A 20974-nucleotide genomic window follows, 5' to 3' on the forward strand; every position below is an offset into this window, starting at 1 on the left:
CGCCGCACCTGGATCTTGTTAAGCCAAGGACGAGAATGGCGGACAGAGCGAACGAGAGGAACTGCATCCGTTTTCAGGTTGACGAGACCAGACGGGCCAGTGTTGATGTGGACGTTATCGTGGAGGAAGTTTTGCGTGATCTGCTTGGAGTGGAATTCGAAGAGATCTATTGTCTGCAGGAGTTCCGGAGATTGGGCATTTTTGATCTGACCTGCATAGAGGAGGAGATTTGCCAAAAAATCTTCGAGAGATGTGAGAGGAATTTGGGAGACCATCGGATGAGAGGAATCCGGGTGATACCCAGATTCCTGCAAGTGGAAAGAGCGGTAACTGTACGAATGTTTAATGTCTTTTCGAAGAAGGAGGACATTGAAAGATTTTTGACTCGTTTTTGTGTAACGGTCAAAGGAGGAACGCAACTGAAAAATGCGTATGGACTATATAATGGGAAAAGACTTTTCTGGGTTCGTTTTAGGACTGACCCCGAGCATGTGGGAGGAGTGATGTACCCCCCGACAAGTTTCTGTATTGGCAGAGATCAGGGCACCCTGAGTTATTCAGGACAGCCCGCTGGAATGATTTGCCGCAATTGTGGGAGAAGAGGACACATAGCTGCGAATTGTGATGAATTTAAAAAATGTGACTTTTGTGGAAAGCCAGGGCATTTTGCTCGTAATTGTTTGGAAAAAAACAAAGGGATGTTTCTGAAAGCAGGGAAAAACTGTGTTAAGATAAGTCAAGAGTGTAAAAATAAAATAAAAAGTGAGAATAGAACAGAGGAGGTAGTGGAGAAGGAATTTTTTGAGGGAAAAGGGAGTGTTGTCAGTGTTGATGGAGATTTTGTTTTAGGGAATGTGAGTATAGACAGTGAGGATTTGGGGGTAAGAGAAGACAATGGGAATGTTAGAATAGAGGAGTTTGAGGATTTGCTCAGTGACAAAGTGGTGGAATCTTTGGGAAAGGAAGAAGAGAAAGTTTTGTGTGAAGTGTCAGTAAGGAAAAAGAAAGTTTTGAAGGGGGGGATTTTGGGTAAAAGTAAGGAGACTGTGGGGGTTGCTATGCCCGGAAAAGAGACAGATACTGAAAAAGAGGAGATGTTGAATTATGAAATAGATGATAGTATTTTTGCATTGCCCGGAAAAATAGGAAGTATGGAGGACATTGAAAACGAAAAGTTTTATGACGAGGTGGAGGCAGAATTTTTTAAGGAGAGATGCGGAGAAAATGTAATATATACGGGATGGTTTGGAAGAACTAAAGAGGAGGAATGTGGGAAATTTTAGTAATGTTAAGAAATAAGCAGAGAAAGGAAGCAAAAGTAAAGAAAGGAGGTTTAATAAAGAAGTAGAGGTATGATATTATGGAAAGAAATTAAGAAGAAAAAGGAAAAGAAAATGTAATGAAAGAATATAAAAATAATATGTGATGGGAAAATAGAAGGAAAAGTGGGATGAGTAGAATGTATTTCTTGGGAAAGTAAGGGTAAAAATAGAAATATAAATGAAATAGAAAGGATGTAAATAGAATTATATGGGTTCTGTAAAAATATGGGAGAAGTTTTTGGAAATTAGAATGTATTTTGAATTTTCTTGTATGAAGTAATTGAGAATTTCTTTTGGAAAGTTATGAAAGAAATAATTTTTATTATATAATTTTTGTTCAAAAAGAAAATGTAAAACAAAAATGTCAAATTGTATATTTTTCAAATATGCAAATAAAAAAAAAAAAAAAAAAAAAAAATCTGTTCTTATCAGTTTAATATCTGATACGTCCCCTATCTGGGGACCATATATTAAATGGATTTTTAGAACAGGGAGATGGAAGAAGAGCTTGCTCTGTCCACTCCACGCATTGACCTGGTATTGCAGTACCTCCAGGACCGGTGCACTTCCCTTTGGGGATATTTGGCTTGTATCAAAAAATAGAAACAAATCACTGTCTGACAGAAAAAAAACAAACATGCATTTTTGGCTCTTTCTTTTGCAAAGAAAGAAGAAGATGAAATGACGACAAAATAAAGCCTCCTTCTTTTTGCTGTGTCTTGTTTGCTCTTTTGCGTGGCTTCTTACTTTCTTTTCTTTTCAGCTCCTCCTCGCATGGAGCAGGAGTGCCGCCTGTTGCCTAGCCTAATTCAGTCCGAACGAGCAGATGCCTAAGAAACTCCTGTTGAAGCTGTATCCAAATAGCCTGCATAGCAAACACTGCAGCAGCAAGCAGCAAGCAGCAAATGCCTTGACTTGCTGGCTTCTTGTCACAATGGCTGGCTGGCTGGCTGAAATGACCTGAACTGAAAAGCCCAGCCACTGGCTGCTTGCTTGCTGCCTGAGTTTCATGGCAGCCCAGACGAGTCGGCTAGCAGAGAAAAAGTGGGCGGTTCCTATGCAAATAAGCAGACGAAGCCTGGTGCCGGAAAAAGAACTGGAAGCATGTGCCTTTTTGGCTGTTTGCTGGCCATGCGGGCCCCCCAGCAGTGTGTGCGGCTGCTTTTCTTTACTCCATAGAAAGTCTTTGGCTTTTGCATCCGTCGTCGTCGTCGCCGCCGCTGCTGCATAGACTCCCCGGGGCTGTGTCGGGAGGAGCGGAGGGACTGGAGGCAGGCCTGCTGGGGGAGGAGGCGAGCGGGCAGCCAGCGGCTCCCTCTGCCCTTCTCCCTAAAGCGTAGCGCCCCCGGCCGTCGGGCGGCGCTCAGGCGGGGGCCCATTTCTGGTTATCGCTTCTCGGCCTTTTGGCTCAGATCAAGTGTCTGAGTCAGGGGCTTTGCTGAGACTGTGACCCCTTGGCCCTGGATCATCGCCCCTTCGGGGGCTTAAGATCCTTGCTGCTTTTGGGGGGGCACGCAATCTCGAGCGACGAGGGGCGATCGAGAACGGAGAGCGGAGAGCGGAGAAAGTGAAGGGCCGGCACCTTGGCCTGGGGACATCGCCTTAACCGGCTTAAGTCCCCTGCTGCTTTTGGGGTGCCGCACCTAAGCTTGGAGAAGCAGAGGAATCAGCATGGCAGCCCAAACAGGGATGAGAAACTCCATCCGGTTTCTGGTTGTGGAGTCAGAGAGAAGCCGAGTTGATCTACGATGGATTGTGGAGAAAGTCCTGTGGGAGCTGATTGGCCTACATGAGGAGAAGATCCTCTGTCTACAAGATTTCCCTGCGCAGGGGATTTTTGATCTGACCTGCTTCCAGGAAGAAGATTGTTGGAACCTGTTTGAAAGATGCAAAGAGAGAGCCGAGGACCCAAACCTGAGAGGAATTAAGGTTATTCCTAGTTTCATGATGGAAGAGAAACCATTGGTACTGCATATGTACAACCCTTATGCAAGGGGTGAAGATATTATGTGGTTTCTAAAACGATACTGTGAGATGGTAAAAGGAGGAGAAGAACAAAAGAACCATTACGGTATATTTAATGGAAAAAGACGATATTGGGTGCGCTTCAGGAGAGATACGTCGTGCGTAGGAGGGGTGACACACCCACCTGCCATCTTCAATATTAAAGGAGACAGAGGCTTTTTGTTCTATCCAGGACAGCCTTTATACTGTAGACATTGTTTTAGTTACGGACATACGAAAGAAGGATGCCCAAAAACAGGAGTAGTGTGTCGGAACTGTGGGGAAGAGGGACATACTGTAAGCAGCTGTAGTGTCCCAAAAAAGTGCCACTATTGTGGAAAGAGAGGACATTTGGCAAGACAGTGCACGGAGAAAACTTATGCCCAGGCAGCAAATGAGGAGGAAACCTGTATGTCAAGTCGAGAAAAAGATGCCCAGGAGAAAAAAAAAGAAGATCAATTTTTGGAAAGTATTGCCCGGAACTTTGCTGGGGAAAAGGGGGAGGGGGGAGACTGTGGTCTGATTTTGGAGGGGGGTGGGACAATAGAGTCAGAGAATGTGCATGACCCAAGTTGGGCTGAAAGAATGGATGCTCAAGGCGCACAGGGAGGGGAAGGGAAATTTGGTGAAGAGCAGGAGGAGGGAATGGAGGTCACAGTTGGGGAAAAGAAGCCCCAAAAACGTAAAAGCCAACAGGAAGCAGACAGCGTGGAAGGGAAGGAGGGCCAAGAGGGAGAGAAGAGAGAGGGGCCTAGAGAGAAAGTAGAGAGGGTTGCGAAGATAGGAAGGGAACAGATAGGAGAAATACCAAGTGGAAGTGTTTTAAAGGAGAAAATGGGAGAGTTTCAGAGGGCAGTAGGGGAAGTAGATTTCTGGGTAGAAGTTTTTAGGAAGCAACATAGAGGAAGTACAGATCAGCAAATTATTAAAAGATTAGACGAAGTAATGCACCAAAGGAAAAACATTACAAAAGAGGAATATGAAGAAATGAAAAAAGAGAATATACTTTTGGTGGAGGTGAAGGAGGGCAGAGCAGTCCTCAAGGAAAGAGAGGAGGAAAGGGAGTTTTTCAGAGATGTGGAGGATGTTAGCGAGGAGGAGGAAGTACAAGATATAGTGGTGGAGGAGACCCCGGAAAGCATCATGCCAAGGGAGAAAGAGCACAGTAATTTTGAGGGGTATCCTAGAGTTCTGGAAACTAAAACACTGGAAGCAGCTAGGAGTAGTGGGAGTGATTGGGGGTCAGTCTCCTCATCAGAAAGTGAAAGAGGAGGGGTGCAGAAAGAGGAAAAGGGACGCCCAAACAAGGAGATAGAAAGGGGGAAGATAATAGGAATGCCAACACGGAAGGTGGGAGGGACGAGTAGAAGTGAAAGTGAGGGAGGAGTTCTATCTGTGGGTGAAAGCGGGGGAGAGGAAGGGAGAAGGGAGGAAGGAAGTACCTGTAAGTTTAAAGCAATAGAGAATAAGGAAACCTCAGAGGAAATAGCTGGACCAACTAGAAGTGAGCCTGAAACCTCATCAGTGAGTGAGTCAGAAGAAAGCAAAGAAGGAAGCTCTAGTAAGATGGAAGCTACAGAGACAGGGGGATCCGTAAAAGAAGTTTCAAAACAGGAGACAGTAAGGAAAACTAAGGGGAAAATGATGGTAGAACAAAAGAAAATTGTAGAAGTATGTAGTCAGATAGTTGGGGGAAAAAAGAAAGGGAGACCTAGTAAATTGAGTGAGGGAAAAGTAGCGGAAGAAAAGTTAAGGGAAAAAATAGCTGAAGTGACAGAGAAAATAGGAAAAAGGGAAAATGGGGAGGAGGCCGGGGGTTTCTGGACACGTTTTTGGAGAGAGATCAATCCAACTGCAAGTACAGAGCAGTTAATAGACCTTTTAGAGTCAATAATAGTAATGAGAGCAGAAAGGACAGAGGAAGAGTTTAGGGAGTACGAACATATATATAGAACTGTAATGAGTCAACAGAGAAGGGAAAAAGGAAGAAGCACAGAAATCATAAGATAAAATAGTAAAGTTTTGAGGAATTAAGAGGGAGAGGAAGGAATAGGAGTAAAGAAGGTCCTTTTTGAATAAGGTGTGGTAATGTTTTGATTTAGAAAATATGTATATTATTATTGTGTGGTTTTCTATGTTTTGAAAAGTGGAAAATTGTAACACTTTAAATTATGTTTGAATAAAAACATTTAAAAACAAAAAAAAATCTGTTCTTATCAGTTTAATATCTGATACGTCCCCTATCTGGGGACCATATATTAAATGGATTTTTAGAACAGGGAGATGGAAGAAGAGCTTGCTCTGTCCACTCCACGCATTGACCTGGTATTGCAGTACCTCCAGGACCGGTGCACTTCCCTTTGGGGATATTTGGCTTGTATCAAAAAATAGAAACAAATCACTGTCTGACAGAAAAAAAACAAACATGCATTTTTGGCTCTTTCTTTTGCAAAGAAAGAAGAAGATGAAGAAATGACGACAAAATAAAGCCTCCTTCTTTTTGCTGTGTCTTGTTTGCTCTTTTGCGTGGCTTCTTACTTTCTTTTCTTTTCAGCTCCTCCTCGCATGGAGCAGGAGTGCCGCCTGCTGCCTAGCCTAATTCAGTCCGAACGAGCAGATGCCTAAGAAACTCCTGTTGAAGCTGTATCCAAATAGCCTGCATAGCAAACACTGCAGCAGCAAGCAGCAAGCAGCAAATGCCTTGACTTGCTGGCTTCTTGTCACAATGGCTGGCTGGCTGGCTGAAATGACCTGAACTGAAAAGCCCAGCCACTGGCTGCTTGCTTGCTGCCTGAGTTTCATGGCAGCCCAGACGAGTCGGCTAGCAGAGAAAAAGTGGGCGGTTCCTATGCAAATAAGCAGACGAAGCCTGGTGCCGGAAAAAGAACTGGAAGCATGTGCCTTTTTGGCTGTTTGCTGGCCATGCGGGCCCCCCAGCAGTGTGTGCGGCTGCTTTTCTTTACTCCATAGAAAGTCTTTGGCTTTTGCATCCGTCGTCGTCGTCGCCGCCGCTGCTGCATAGACTCCCCGGAGCTGTGTCGGAAGGAGCGGAGGGACTGGAGGCATGCCTGCTGGGGGAGGAGGCGAGCGGGCAGCCAGCGGCTCCCTCTGCCCTTCTCCCTAAAGCGTAGCGCCCCCGGCCGTCGGGCGGCGCTCAGGCGGGGGCCCATTTCTGGTTATCGCTTCTCGGCCTTTTGGCTAAGATCAAGTGTAGTATCTGTTCTTATCAGTTTAATATCTGATACGTCCCCTATCTGGGGACCATATATTAAATGGATTTTTAGAACAGGGAGATGGAAGAAGAGCTTGCTCTGTCCACTCCACGCATTGACCTGGTATTGCAGTACCTCCAGGACCGGTGCACTTCCCTTTGGGGATATTTGGCTTGTATCAAAAAATAGAAACAAATCACTGTCTGACAGAAAAAAAACAAACATGCATTTTTGGCTCTTTCTTTTGCAAAGAAAGAAGAAGATGAAGAAATGACGACAAAATAAAGCCTCCTTCTTTTTGCTGTGTCTTGTTTGCTCTTTTGCGTGGCTTCTTACTTTCTTTTCTTTTCAGCTCCTCCTCGCATGGAGCAGGAGTGCCGCCTGCTGCCTAGCCTAATTCAGTCCGAACGAGCAGATGCCTAAGAAACTCCTGTTGAAGCTGTATCCAAATAGCCTGCATAGCAAACACTGCAGCAGCAAGCAGCAAGCAGCAAATGCCTTGACTTGCTGGCTTCTTGTCACAATGGCTGGCTGGCTGGCTGAAATGACCTGAACTGAAAAGCCCAGCCACTGGCTGCTTGCTTGCTGCCTGAGTTTCATGGCAGCCCAGACGAGTCGGCTAGCAGAGAAAAAGTGGGCGGTTCCTATGCAAATAAGCAGACGAAGCCTGGTGCCGGAAAAAGAACTGGAAGCATGTGCCTTTTTGGCTGTTTGCTGGCCATGCGGGCCCCCCAGCAGTGTGTGCGGCTGCTTTTCTTTACTCCATAGAAAGTCTTTGGCTTTTGCATCCGTCGTCGTCGTCGCCGCCGCTGCTGCATAGACTCCCCGGAGCTGTGTCGGAAGGAGCGGAGGGACTGGAGGCATGCCTGCTGGGGGAGGAGGCGAGCGGGCAGCCAGCGGCTCCCTCTGCCCTTCTCCCTAAAGCGTAGCGCCCCCGGCCGTCGGGCGGCGCTCAGGCGGGGGCCCATTTCTGGTTATCGCTTCTCGGCCTTTTGGCTAAGATCAAGTGTAGTATCTGTTCTTATCAGTTTAATATCTGATACGTCCCCTATCTGGGGACCATATATTAAATGGATTTTTAGAACAGGGAGATGGAAGAAGAGCTTGCTCTGTCCACTCCACGCATTGACCTGGTATTGCAGTACCTCCAGGACCGGTGCACTTCCCTTTGGGGATATTTGGCTTGTATCAAAAAATAGAAACAAATCACTGTCTGACAGAAAAAAAACAAACATGCATTTTTGGCTCTTTCTTTTGCAAAGAAAGAAGAAGATGAAGAAATGACGACAAAATAAAGCCTCCTTCTTTTTGCTGTGTCTTGTTTGCTCTTTTGCGTGGCTTCTTACTTTCTTTTCTTTTCAGCTCCTCCTCGCATGGAGCAGGAGTGCCGCCTGCTGCCTAGCCTAATTCAGTCCGAACGAGCAGATGCCTAAGAAACTCCTGTTGAAGCTGTATCCAAATAGCCTGCATAGCAAACACTGCAGCAGCAAGCAGCAAGCAGCAAATGCCTTGACTTGCTGGCTTCTTGTCACAATGGCTGGCTGGCTGGCTGAAATGACCTGAACTGAAAAGCCCAGCCACTGGCTGCTTGCTTGCTGCCTGAGTTTCATGGCAGCCCAGACGAGTCGGCTAGCAGAGAAAAAGTGGGCGGTTCCTATGCAAATAAGCAGACGAAGCCTGGTGCCGGAAAAAGAACTGGAAGCATGTGCCTTTTTGGCTGTTTGCTGGCCATGCGGGCCCCCCAGCAGTGTGTGCGGCTGCTTTTCTTTACTCCATAGAAAGTCTTTGGCTTTTGCATCCGTCGTCGTCGTCGCCGCCGCTGCTGCATAGACTCCCCGGAGCTGTGTCGGAAGGAGCGGAGGGACTGGAGGCATGCCTGCTGGGGGAGGAGGCGAGCGGGCAGCCAGCGGCTCCCTCTGCCCTTCTCCCTAAAGCGTAGCGCCCCCGGCCGTCGGGCGGCGCTCAGGCGGGGGCCCATTTCTGGTTATCGCTTCTCGGCCTTTTGGCTAAGATCAAGTGTAGTATCTGTTCTTATCAGTTTAATATCTGATACGTCCCCTATCTGGGGACCATATATTAAATGGATTTTTAGAACAGGGAGATGGAAGAAGAGCTTGCTCTGTCCACTCCACGCATTGACCTGGTATTGCAGTACCTCCAGGACCGGTGCACTTCCCTTTGGGGATATTTGGCTTGTATCAAAAAATAGAAACAAATCACTGTCTGACAGAAAAAAAACAAACATGCATTTTTGGCTCTTTCTTTTGCAAAGAAAGAAGAAGATGAAGAAATGACGACAAAATAAAGCCTCCTTCTTTTTGCTGTGTCTTGTTTGCTCTTTTGCGTGGCTTCTTACTTTCTTTTCTTTTCAGCTCCTCCTCGCATGGAGCAGGAGTGCCGCCTGCTGCCTAGCCTAATTCAGTCCGAACGAGCAGATGCCTAAGAAACTCCTGTTGAAGCTGTATCCAAATAGCCTGCATAGCAAACACTGCAGCAGCAAGCAGCAAGCAGCAAATGCCTTGACTTGCTGGCTTCTTGTCACAATGGCTGGCTGGCTGGCTGAAATGACCTGAACTGAAAAGCCCAGCCACTGGCTGCTTGCTTGCTGCCTGAGTTTCATGGCAGCCCAGACGAGTCGGCTAGCAGAGAAAAAGTGGGCGGTTCCTATGCAAATAAGCAGACGAAGCCTGGTGCCGGAAAAAGAACTGGAAGCATGTGCCTTTTTGGCTGTTTGCTGGCCATGCGGGCCCCCCAGCAGTGTGTGCGGCTGCTTTTCTTTACTCCATAGAAAGTCTTTGGCTTTTGCATCCGTCGTCGTCGTCGCCGCCGCTGCTGCATAGACTCCCCGGAGCTGTGTCGGAAGGAGCGGAGGGACTGGAGGCATGCCTGCTGGGGGAGGAGGCGAGCGGGCAGCCAGCGGCTCCCTCTGCCCTTCTCCCTAAAGCGTAGCGCCCCCGGCCGTCGGGCGGCGCTCAGGCGGGGGCCCATTTCTGGTTATCGCTTCTCGGCCTTTTGGCTAAGATCAAGTGTAGTATCTGTTCTTATCAGTTTAATATCTGATACGTCCCCTATCTGGGGACCATATATTAAATGGATTTTTAGAACAGGGAGATGGAAGAAGAGCTTGCTCTGTCCACTCCACGCATTGACCTGGTATTGCAGTACCTCCAGGACCGGTGCACTTCCCTTTGGGGATATTTGGCTTGTATCAAAAAATAGAAACAAATCACTGTCTGACAGAAAAAAAACAAACATGCATTTTTGGCTCTTTCTTTTGCAAAGAAAGAAGAAGATGAAGAAATGACGACAAAATAAAGCCTCCTTCTTTTTGCTGTGTCTTGTTTGCTCTTTTGCGTGGCTTCTTACTTTCTTTTCTTTTCAGCTCCTCCTCGCATGGAGCAGGAGTGCCGCCTGCTGCCTAGCCTAATTCAGTCCGAACGAGCAGATGCCTAAGAAACTCCTGTTGAAGCTGTATCCAAATAGCCTGCATAGCAAACACTGCAGCAGCAAGCAGCAAGCAGCAAATGCCTTGACTTGCTGGCTTCTTGTCACAATGGCTGGCTGGCTGGCTGAAATGACCTGAACTGAAAAGCCCAGCCACTGGCTGCTTGCTTGCTGCCTGAGTTTCATGGCAGCCCAGACGAGTCGGCTAGCAGAGAAAAAGTGGGCGGTTCCTATGCAAATAAGCAGACGAAGCCTGGTGCCGGAAAAAGAACTGGAAGCATGTGCCTTTTTGGCTGTTTGCTGGCCATGCGGGCCCCCCAGCAGTGTGTGCGGCTGCTTTTCTTTACTCCATAGAAAGTCTTTGGCTTTTGCATCCGTCGTCGTCGTCGCCGCCGCTGCTGCATAGACTCCCCGGAGCTGTGTCGGAAGGAGCGGAGGGACTGGAGGCATGCCTGCTGGGGGAGGAGGCGAGCGGGCAGCCAGCGGCTCCCTCTGCCCTTCTCCCTAAAGCGTAGCGCCCCCGGCCGTCGGGCGGCGCTCAGGCGGGGGCCCATTTCTGGTTATCGCTTCTCGGCCTTTTGGCTAAGATCAAGTGTAGTATCTGTTCTTATCAGTTTAATATCTGATACGTCCCCTATCTGGGGACCATATATTAAATGGATTTTTAGAACAGGGAGATGGAAGAAGAGCTTGCTCTGTCCACTCCACGCATTGACCTGGTATTGCAGTACCTCCAGGACCGGTGCACTTCCCTTTGGGGATATTTGGCTTGTATCAAAAAATAGAAACAAATCACTGTCTGACAGAAAAAAAACAAACATGCATTTTTGGCTCTTTCTTTTGCAAAGAAAGAAGAAGATGAAGAAATGACGACAAAATAAAGCCTCCTTCTTTTTGCTGTGTCTTGTTTGCTCTTTTGCGTGGCTTCTTACTTTCTTTTCTTTTCAGCTCCTCCTCGCATGGAGCAGGAGTGCCGCCTGCTGCCTAGCCTAATTCAGTCCGAACGAGCAGATGCCTAAGAAACTCCTGTTGAAGCTGTATCCAAATAGCCTGCATAGCAAACACTGCAGCAGCAAGCAGCAAGCAGCAAATGCCTTGACTTGCTGGCTTCTTGTCACAATGGCTGGCTGGCTGGCTGAAATGACCTGAACTGAAAAGCCCAGCCACTGGCTGCTTGCTTGCTGCCTGAGTTTCATGGCAGCCCAGACGAGTCGGCTAGCAGAGAAAAAGTGGGCGGTTCCTATGCAAATAAGCAGACGAAGCCTGGTGCCGGAAAAAGAACTGGAAGCATGTGCCTTTTTGGCTGTTTGCTGGCCATGCGGGCCCCCCAGCAGTGTGTGCGGCTGCTTTTCTTTACTCCATAGAAAGTCTTTGGCTTTTGCATCCGTCGTCGTCGTCGCCGCCGCTGCTGCATAGACTCCCCGGAGCTGTGTCGGAAGGAGCGGAGGGACTGGAGGCATGCCTGCTGGGGGAGGAGGCGAGCGGGCAGCCAGCGGCTCCCTCTGCCCTTCTCCCTAAAGCGTAGCGCCCCCGGCCGTCGGGCGGCGCTCAGGCGGGGGCCCATTTCTGGTTATCGCTTCTCGGCCTTTTGGCTAAGACCAAGTGTCTGGCTGAGAGGTGATTGCTGAGACTGTGCTCCCTTGGCCCTGGATCATCGCCCCTTTGGGGGCTTAAGATCCTTGCTGCTTTTGGGGGGGCACGCCATCTCGAGCGACGAGAGGTGATCATGAGCGAGCGAAAGTGAGGGGCCGGCGCCTTTGCCTTGTGGGATCGCCCGAAAGGGCTTAACCCACTTGCTGCAATTAGGGTGCCGCACCCGAGCTTATTCAAGGCGGACGATGGCGTACGGTGGCATGAAGAATACAGTCCGGTTCCTGGTCGAGGAAGCCGAGAGAGATCGCGTGAGACTGCAACATGTGGTGGAGAAAATTCTTGGTGAGATGCTGGAGCTGGATGCGTCTAAGGTGTACTGCCTCCAAGACTTCCCAAGGCAGGGCTTTTATGACCTGACCCTGATCTCGGATGCAGACTGCTGGAATGTTTATGAGATGTGCCGTGAGAAGAAGGATGATCCAAGGCTGACGGGAGTCAGCGTGGCCCCGAGTTTTATGCTGGAAGACAAACCGCTGGTTGTACACATGTACAATCCTTTTGTGCAGAGGGAAGACATTGCTTGTTTCCTGAGGAGATACTGTTCCCTGGTAAGGGGGGGAGAAGTGTTAAGGAATGCATATGGTTTCTTCAACGGAAAGCGGCGATTTTGGGTTCGTTTTAAGCCTGATCCAGATCGAGGAGGAGGAGTGATGCAACCGCCTGCAAGTTTTGCCATTGGTGGGGAAAGGGGTTTTCTAAACTACCCTGGCCAGCCTGTTTTCTGCAGGAATTGTCACAAATATGGACATACCAAAGAAGAGTGTGACAAAGTCGGGACTGTATGCCGCAATTGCGGAGAAGAAGGACACACAGCAACGGCCTGTCGAGTCCCAAAAAAGTGTGACTTGTGCGGGGAAAGAGGACATTTAGCACGGCAGTGCAAAAAAAATAAGTCTTATGCCCAAACAGCAAGGGGTAGTGAGTCTGGAGATACCTCAGACTTTGTTGGACTTATCTTTAAGAAATTTCAGACAGAAGAAGGAAAAATGGACTTGCAGGAGGGGGGGATCTCAGAGGTAGACGAAACCCCAGAGTTTCTGCAAGGAGAACTGGTTGGTACTCAAAGTACAGATTGGGCAGAGAGAGTAGAATTGCAAGAGGAGGACGAAGCTCTAACAGAAAAAATGAATTTGTTTGGAAAAAAAGTGGGGGGTGTGAAGTTATGGGTAGATGTATTTCGCACAGAACGAAAGAATATAAGTAATGAGGAGTTAATTGGAGAATTAGAGGATATTATGAGTCGAAGAGCTCATATGACGGTAGAAGAATATTTGAATTTAAGAAAAGATCAGAAGAAATGGTTGATTGAGGAAAAAGCTAGACAGGAAGGAGAAGCAATGCTAATGGAGGAGGCTAGTAAATTAAAAGTCTTGGAGGAAGGGTTACATCAGGATAGTGAAGTAAGTGAAGGAAGTGTGAATAGAGCTTTGGAAGCAATACAAGAAGCGGTGAGAGATTTAGAAAAAGGGCAAGAGGAAGAAGGGGAGGAAATGGAAGTAACAGGTATGGAGAGAAAAGCTTCAAAACGTAAGCCAGATAAGGGGGAGGTAGAGGGAATAGCTGGACCAAGTGAAATTAAACAGGATTTTTCTATCGCTAGGTGTGATAGCTTACAGGATACACCAAAAAGGAGGGTGATAGGGGGAACTAGAAGAGAGCCTGAAACCACATCTGTGAGTGAGTCAGAAGAAAGTAAAATAACTCAGAAAGGAGACAAAAGTAAGATAGTTGTAGACACACAAACGGTCACATTAGAAGGAAAGGAATCTCAGAAGGTACTTAGGATAGAAGGTGAGGAAAGTATGTGTAAAGTAGATCAGGGGAAGAGGAGTGAGGTCATAGTAGCAAGGAAGGGGAGAGTGGAAGATGAATTTGTAGGTTATCCTGGTGTAAAAGCAAAAAGAGATGAGGATTGGGGGGTTAGAACATCGTTAGAAAGTCAAGAGAAAAGACAGGAGATAGCAAAGGAAACTGTGGGAAAAGGTAATGTAAAGAGGTTAGAACAAGAGAAAATAGTAGGAGTATGTAGGCAGATAGTTGGGGAAAAAGAGAAAGTGAGGGTGAGTGGAGTGAGTGGGGAAAAAGTAGCAGAAATGTTAAGAATAGATGGGAGTAGCGGGAGTGATTGGGGAGGGATCTCCTCATCTGAAAGTGAAAGAAGTGGAAAGCAAAATAAAGAGAGAGAGGGGGGGGAGGCAACAAGGATGCTAGAACGGAAAGTGGGAGGGACAAGTAGGAGTGAAAGTGAAGGAGGAGCTGCCTCAATGGCAGAGAGATCAGAAAGTGAAGGAAGTGGGGTGCAAGAAAAGGATAAGGGACGCCCAAGTAAAAAGGAAGAAAGGGACTCTGTGTTTAAAACAAGCTGGGATATGGAGAGAAAAAAGGAATTTTTAGACAAGAAAATAAAGGAGGTTGAGGAGAAAATAGGAGAGGCAAAGAGGTGGTATGGGATGATACAGAAGGCAAACCCTCAAGGGGGGATAGACCAAAGAATAGGGGAACTAGAGAAGATGCTTTTTTGGAAGGAAAAGATGTCGCCAAAGGAGTTTGAGACAGAAATTGAAAGATATAGGAAGGTGTTGGAGAAACAAATAGCAAGCAATGAGAAAAGTAAAAAGATAGGCTGAACTAAGGAGGATGTAAGGGAAATTATGCAATGTATGTCTGATTGGTGGAAAAGTTAAATTGAAAATGTTGATTTGTGAATGTACAAAATTTATTTGTCTTGTAAAAATGTGAATGTAAATAAACATTTAAAACAAAAAAAAAAAAAAAAAATCTGTTCTTATCAGTTTAATATCTGATACGTCCCCTATCTGGGGACCATATATTAAATGGATTTTTAGAACAGGGAGATGGAAGAAGAGCTTGCTCTGTCCACTCCACGCATTGACCTGGTATTGCAGTACCTCCAGGACCGGTGCACTTCCCTTTGGGGATATTTGGCTTGTATCAAAAAATAGAAACAAATCACTGTCTGACAGAAAAAAAACAAACATGCATTTTTGGCTCTTTCTTTTGCAAAGAAAGAAGAAGATGAAGAAATGACGACAAAATAAAGCCTCCTTCTTTTTGCTGTGTCTTGTTTGCTCTTTTGCGTGGCTTCTTACTTTCTTTTCTTTTCAGCTCCTCCTCGCATGGAGCAGGAGTGCCGCCTGCTGCCTAGCCTAATTCAGTCCGAACGAGCAGATGCCTAAGAAACTCCTGTTGAAGCTGTATCCAAATAGCCTGCATAGCAAACACTGCAGCAGCAAGCAGCAAGCAGCAAATGCCTTGACTTGCTGGCTTCTTGTCACAATGGCTGGCTGGCTGGCTGAAATGACCTGAACTGAAAAGCCCAGCCACTGGCTGCTTGCTTGCTGCCTGAGTTTCATGGCAGCCCAGACGAGTCGGCTAGCAGAGAAAAAGTGGGCGGTTCCTATGCAAATAAGCAGACGAAGCCTGGTGCCGGAAAAAGAACTGGAAGCATGTGCCTTTTTGGCTGTTTGCTGGCCATGCGGGCCCCCCAGCAGTGTGTGCGGCTGCTTTTCTTTACTCCATAGAAAGTCTTTGGCTTTTGCATCCGTCGTCGTCGTCGCCGCCGCTGCTGCATAGACTCCCCGGAGCTGTGTCGGAAGGAGCGGAGGGACTGGAGGCATGCCTGCTGGGGGAGGAGGCGAGCGGGCAGCCAGCGGCTCCCTCTGCCCTTCTCCCTAAAGCGTAGCGCCCCCGGCCGTCGGGCGGCGCTCAGGCGGGGGCCCATTTCTGGTTATCGCTTCTCGGCCTTTTGGCTAAGACCAAGTGTCTGGCTGAGAGGTGATTGCTGAGACTGTGCTCCCTTGGCCCTGGATCATCGCCCCTTTGGGGGCTTAAGATCCTTGCTGCTTTTGGGGGGGCACGCCATCTCGAGCGACGAGAGGTGATCATGAGCGAGCGAAAGTGAGGGGCCGGCGCCTTTGCCTTGTGGGATCGCCCGAAAGGGCTTAACCCACTTGCTGCAATTAGGGTGCCGCACCCGAGCTTATTCAAGGCGGACGATGGCGTACGGTGGCATGAAGAATACAGTCCGGTTCCTGGTCGAGGAAGCCGAGAGAGATCGCGTGAGACTGCAACATGTGGTGGAGAAAATTCTTGGTGAGATGCTGGAGCTGGATGCGTCTAAGGTGTACTGCCTCCAAGACTTCCCAAGGCAGGGCTTTTATGACCTGACCCTGATCTCGGATGCAGACTGCTGGAATGTTTATGAGATGTGCCGTGAGAAGAAGGATGATCCAAGGCTGACGGGAGTCAGCGTGGCCCCGAGTTTTATGCTGGAAGACAAACCGCTGGTTGTACACATGTACAATCCTTTTGTGCAGAGGGAAGACATTGCTTGTTTCCTGAGGAGATACTGTTCCCTGGTAAGGGGGGGAGAAGTGTTAAGGAATGCATATGGTTTCTTCAACGGAAAGCGGCGATTTTGGGTTCGTTTTAAGCCTGATCCAGATCGAGGAGGAGGAGTGATGCAACCGCCTGCAAGTTTTGCCATTGGTGGGGAAAGGGGTTTTCTAAACTACCCTGGCCAGCCTGTTTTCTGCAGGAATTGTCACAAATATGGACATACCAAAGAAGAGTGTGACAAAGTCGGGACTGTATGCCGCAATTGCGGAGAAGAAGGACACACAGCAACGGCCTGTCGAGTCCCAAAAAAGTGTGACTTGTGCGGGGAAAGAGGACATTTAGCACGGCAGTGCAAAAAAAATAAGTCTTATGCCCAAACAGCAAGGGGTAGTGAGTCTGGAGATACCTCAGACTTTGTTGGACTTATCTTTAAGAAATTTCAGACAGAAGAAGGAAAAATGGACTTGCAGGAGGGGGGGATCTCAGAGGTAGACGAAACCCCAGAGTTTCTGCAAGGAGAACTGGTTGGTACTCAAAGTACAGATTGGGCAGAGAGAGTAGAATTGCAAGAGGAGGACGAAGCTCTAACAGAAAAAATGAATTTGTTTGAAAAAAAAGTGGGGGGTGTGAAGTTATGGGTAGATGTATTTCGCACAGAACGAAAGAATATAAGTAATGAGGAGTTAATTGGAGAATTAGAGGATATTATGAGTCGAAGAGCTCATATGACGGTAGAAGAATATTTGAATTTAAGAAAAGATCAGAAGAAATGGTTGATTGAGGAAAAAGCTAGACAGGAAGGAGAAGCAATGCTAATGGAGGAGGCTAGTAAATTAAAAGTCTTGGAGGAAGGGTTACATCAGGATAGTGAAGTAAGTGAAGGAAGTGTGAATAGAGCTTTGGAAGCAATACAAGAAGCGGTGAGAGATTTAGAAAAAGGGCAAGAGGAAGAAGGGGAGGAAATGGAAGTAACAGGTATGGAGAGAAAAGCTTCAAAACGTAAGCCAGATAAGGGGGAGGTAGAGGGAATAGCTGGACCAAGTGAAATTAAACAGGATTTTTCTATCGCTAGGTGTGATAGCTTACAGGATACACCAAAAAGGAGGGTGATAGGGGGAACTAGAAGAGAGCCTGAAACCACATCTGTGAGTGAGTCAGAAGAAAGTAAAATAACTCAGAAAGGAGACAAAAGTAAGATAGTTGTAGACACACAAACGGTCACATTAGAAGGAAAGGAATCTCAGAAGGTACTTAGGATAGAAGGGGAGGAAAGTATGTGTAAAGTAGATCAGGGGAAGAGGAGTGAGGTCATAGTAGCAAGGAAGGGGAGAGTGGAAGATGAATTTGTAGGTTATCCTGGTGTAAAAGCAAAAAGAGATGAGGATTGGGGGGTTAGAACATCGTTAGAAAGTCAAGAGAAAAGACAGGAGATAGCAAAGGAAACTGTGGGAAAAGGTAATGTAAAGAGGTTAGAACAAGAGAAAATAGTAGGAGTATGTAGGCAGATAGTTGGGGAAAAAGAGAAAGTGAGGGTGAGTGGAGTGAGTGGGGAAAAAGTAGCAGAAATGTTAAGAATAGATGGGAGTAGCGGGAGTGATTGGGGAGGGATCTCCTCATCTGAAAGTGAAAGAAGTGGAAAGCAAAATAAAGAGAGAGAGGGGGGGGAGGCAACAAGGATGCTAGAACGGAAAGTGGGAGGGACAAGTAGGAGTGAAAGTGAAGGAGGAGCTGCCTCAATGGCAGAGAGATCAGAAAGTGAAGGAAGTGGGGTGCAAGAAAAGGATAAGGGACGCCCAAGTAAAAAGGAAGAAAGGGACTCTGTGTTTAAAACAAGCTGGGATATGGAGAGAAAAAAGGAATTTTTAGACAAGAAAATAAAGGAGGTTGAGGAGAAAATAGGAGAGGCAAAGAGGTGGTATGGGATGATACAGAAGGCAAACCCTCAAGGGGGGATAGACCAAAGAATAGGGGAACTAGAGAAGATGCTTTTTTGGAAGGAAAAGATGTCGCCAAAGGAGTTTGAGACAGAAATTGAAAGATATAGGAAGGTGTTGGAGAAACAAATAGCAAGCAATGAGAAAAGTAAAAAGATAGGCTGAACTAAGGAGGATGTAAGGGAAATTATGCAATGTATGTCTGATTGGTGGAAAAGTTAAATTGAAAATGTTGATTTGTGAATGTACAAAATTTATTTGTCTTGTAAAAATGTGAATGTAAATAAACATTTAAAACAAAAAAAAAAAAAAATCTGTTCTTATCAGTTTAATATCTGATACGTCCCCTATCTGGGGACCATATATTAAATGGATTTTTAGAACAGGGAGATGGAAGAAGAGCTTGCTCTGTCCACTCCACGCATTGACCTGGTATTGCAGTACCTCCAGGACCGGTGCACTTCCCTTTGGGGATATTTGGCTTGTATCAAAAAATAGAAACAAATCACTGTCTGACAGAAAAAAAACAAACATGCATTTTTGGCTCTTTCTTTTGCAAAGAAAGAAGAAGATGAAGAAATGACGACAAAATAAAGCCTCCTTCTTTTTGCTGTGTCTTGTTTGCTCTTTTGCGTGGCTTCTTACTTTCTTTTCTTTTCAGCTCCTCCTCGCATGGAGCAGGAGTGCCGCCTGCTGCCTAGCCTAATTCAGTCCGAACGAGCAGATGCCTAAGAAACTCCTGTTGAAGCTGTATCCAAATAGCCTGCATAGCAAACACTGCAGCAGCAAGCAGCAAGCAGCAAATGCCTTGACTTGCTGGCTTCTTGTCACAATGGCTGGCTGGCTGGCTGAAATGACCTGAACTGAAAAGCCCAGCCACTGGCTGCTTGCTTGCTGCCTGAGTTTCATGGCAGCCCAGACGAGTCGGCTAGCAGAGAAAAAGTGGGCGGTTCCTATGCAAATAAGCAGACGAAGCCTGGTGCCGGAAAAAGAACTGGAAGCATGTGCCTTTTTGGCTGTTTGCTGGCCATGCGGGCCCCCCAGCAGTGTGTGCGGCTGCTTTTCTTTACTCCATAGAAAGTCTTTGGCTTTTGCATCCGTCGTCGTCGTCGCCGCCGCTGCTGCATAGACTCCCCGGAGCTGTGTCGGAAGGAGCGGAGGGACTGGAGGCATGCCTGCTGGGGGAGGAGGCGAGCGGGCAGCCAGCGGCTCCCTCTGCCCTTCTCCCTAAAGCGTAGCGCCCCCGGCCGTCGGGCGGCGCTCAGGCGGGGGCCCATTTCTGGTTATCGCTTCTCGGCCTTTTGGCTAAGATCAAGTGTAGTATCTGTTCTTATCAGTTTAATATCTGATACGTCCCCTATCTGGGGACCATATATTAAATGGATTTTTAGAACAGGGAGATGGAAGAAGAGCTTGCTCTGTCCACTCCACGCATTGACCTGGTATTGCAGTACCTCCAGGACCGGTGCACTTCCCTTTGGGGATATTTGGCTTGTATCAAAAAATAGAAACAAATCACTGTCTGACAGAAAAAAAACAAACATGCATTTTTGGCTCTTTCTTTTGCAAAGAAAGAAGAAGATGAAGAAATGACGACAAAATAAAGCCTCCTTCTTTTTGCTGTGTCTTGTTTGCTCTTTTGCGTGGCTTCTTACTTTCTTTTCTTTTCAGCTCCTCCTCGCATGGAGCAGGAGTGCCGCCTGCTGCCTAGCCTAATTCAGTCCGAACGAGCAGATGCCTAAGAAACTCCTGTTGAAGCTGTATCCAAATAGCCTGCATAGCAAACACTGCAGCAGCAAGCAGCAAGCAGCAAATGCCTTGACTTGCTGGCTTCTTGTCACAATGGCTGGCTGGCTGGCTGAAATGACCTGAACTGAAAAGCCCAGCCACTGGCTGCTTGCTTGCTGCCTGAGTTTCATGGCAGCCCAGACGAGTCGGCTAGCAGAGAAAAAGTGGGCGGTTCCTATGCAAATAAGCAGACGAAGCCTGGTGCCGGAAAAAGAACTGGAAGCATGTGCCTTTTTGGCTGTTTGCTGGCCATGCGGGCCCCCCAGCAGTGTGTGCGGCTGCTTTTCTTTACTCCATAGAAAGTCTTTGGCTTTTGCATCCGTCGTCGTCGTCGCCGCCGCTGCTGCATAGACTCCCCGGAGCTGTGTCGGAAGGAGCGGAGGGACTGGAGGCATGCCTGCTGGGGGAGGAGGCGAGCGGGCAGCCAGCGGCTCCCTCTGCCCTTCTCCCTAAAGCGTAGCGCCCCCGGCCGTCGGGCGGCGCTCAGGCGGGGGCCCATTTCTGGTTATCGCTTCTCGGCCTTTTGGCTCAGATCAAGTGTCTGGGTCAGGAGGTCCAACGGGAAGGCGATGGTCCGGCACCTTGGCCCTGTGGCATCGCTCGAAAGAGCTTAAGCCACTTGCTGCTTTTGGGGTGCCGCACCAGGACCTTATTGGAAGACGATGGCGTCAGGGCCTAATATGAGGAACACAGTCCGGCTCCTTGTCGAGGAGGCCTGCAGAGACCGTATTGGATTGGACTATATCGTGGAAGGAGTGCTGAGAGACTTGATCGCCTGGGACATCACCAACATCTTTTGCCTGCAAGACTTTCCGAAGCAAGGGACGTACGACTTTACTTTCTGGAGAGAGGAAGAGTGCTGGGATTTCTTTGAGAAATGCAAAGAGGAAGCAAGTATGCCGCTAATGGATGGGATTACAATCATTCCCAGCTTCATGTTAGAAGAGAGGCCGTTAATAGTACATATGTACAACGCCTTTGCACGGACAGAAGATATAACGGCCTTTTTGAAGAGATATTGTACGACGGTGAGGGGTGGTGTTTGTTTAAAAAACCCCTTTGGAATCTTCAATGGAAAACGTCGTTTTTGGGTGCGGTTTAGGCCTGATCCGGCACGAGCAGGAGGCGTGATGCACCCCCCTGCAAATTTCAGCATCGGAGGAGACCGGGGCTTTCTGAATTATCCGGGACAACCCCTTTTTTGTAGACATTGTTTTTGTTACGGACATACAAGAGAGACTTGTGAGAAGAAAGGGGT

General features: G+C 47.5%; 10 non-coding genes across 10 annotated transcripts; all 10 read left to right on the forward strand.

The window, feature by feature from the left end:
- Positions 1-1695: 1695 nt before the first annotated feature.
- Positions 1696-1893, forward strand: LOC142500151 (U2 spliceosomal RNA). Its single transcript, XR_012802827.1, has one exon. It is a non-coding gene; the product is annotated as a U2 spliceosomal RNA (small nuclear RNA).
- Positions 1894-5494: 3601 nt separating this feature from the next.
- On the forward strand, positions 5495-5685 carry LOC142500093 (U2 spliceosomal RNA). The gene has a single exon (XR_012802803.1). It is a non-coding gene; the product is annotated as a U2 spliceosomal RNA (small nuclear RNA).
- An 819-nt stretch (positions 5686-6504) lies between these two features.
- Positions 6505-6695, forward strand: LOC142500630 (U2 spliceosomal RNA). Its single transcript, XR_012803166.1, has one exon. It is a non-coding gene; the product is annotated as a U2 spliceosomal RNA (small nuclear RNA).
- Positions 6696-7514: 819 nt separating this feature from the next.
- On the forward strand, positions 7515-7705 carry LOC142500631 (U2 spliceosomal RNA). Its single transcript, XR_012803167.1, has one exon. It is a non-coding gene; the product is annotated as a U2 spliceosomal RNA (small nuclear RNA).
- Positions 7706-8524: 819 nt separating this feature from the next.
- LOC142500632 (U2 spliceosomal RNA) lies at positions 8525-8715 on the forward strand. The gene has a single exon (XR_012803168.1). It is a non-coding gene; the product is annotated as a U2 spliceosomal RNA (small nuclear RNA).
- Positions 8716-9534: 819 nt separating this feature from the next.
- Positions 9535-9725, forward strand: LOC142500633 (U2 spliceosomal RNA). Its single transcript, XR_012803169.1, has one exon. It is a non-coding gene; the product is annotated as a U2 spliceosomal RNA (small nuclear RNA).
- Positions 9726-10544: 819 nt separating this feature from the next.
- Positions 10545-10735, forward strand: LOC142500634 (U2 spliceosomal RNA). The gene has a single exon (XR_012803170.1). It is a non-coding gene; the product is annotated as a U2 spliceosomal RNA (small nuclear RNA).
- A 3645-nt stretch (positions 10736-14380) lies between these two features.
- On the forward strand, positions 14381-14566 carry LOC142500245 (U2 spliceosomal RNA). The gene has a single exon (XR_012802871.1). It is a non-coding gene; the product is annotated as a U2 spliceosomal RNA (small nuclear RNA).
- Positions 14567-18211: 3645 nt separating this feature from the next.
- LOC142500233 (U2 spliceosomal RNA) lies at positions 18212-18394 on the forward strand. The gene has a single exon (XR_012802864.1). It is a non-coding gene; the product is annotated as a U2 spliceosomal RNA (small nuclear RNA).
- An 819-nt stretch (positions 18395-19213) lies between these two features.
- On the forward strand, positions 19214-19404 carry LOC142500635 (U2 spliceosomal RNA). Its single transcript, XR_012803171.1, has one exon. It is a non-coding gene; the product is annotated as a U2 spliceosomal RNA (small nuclear RNA).
- The last annotated feature ends 1570 nt before the right edge of the window (positions 19405-20974 follow it).

Source organism: Ascaphus truei, chromosome 7, assembly GCF_040206685.1.
Source record: "Ascaphus truei isolate aAscTru1 chromosome 7, aAscTru1.hap1, whole genome shotgun sequence".
Taxonomy (NCBI): domain Eukaryota; kingdom Metazoa; phylum Chordata; class Amphibia; order Anura; family Ascaphidae; genus Ascaphus; species Ascaphus truei.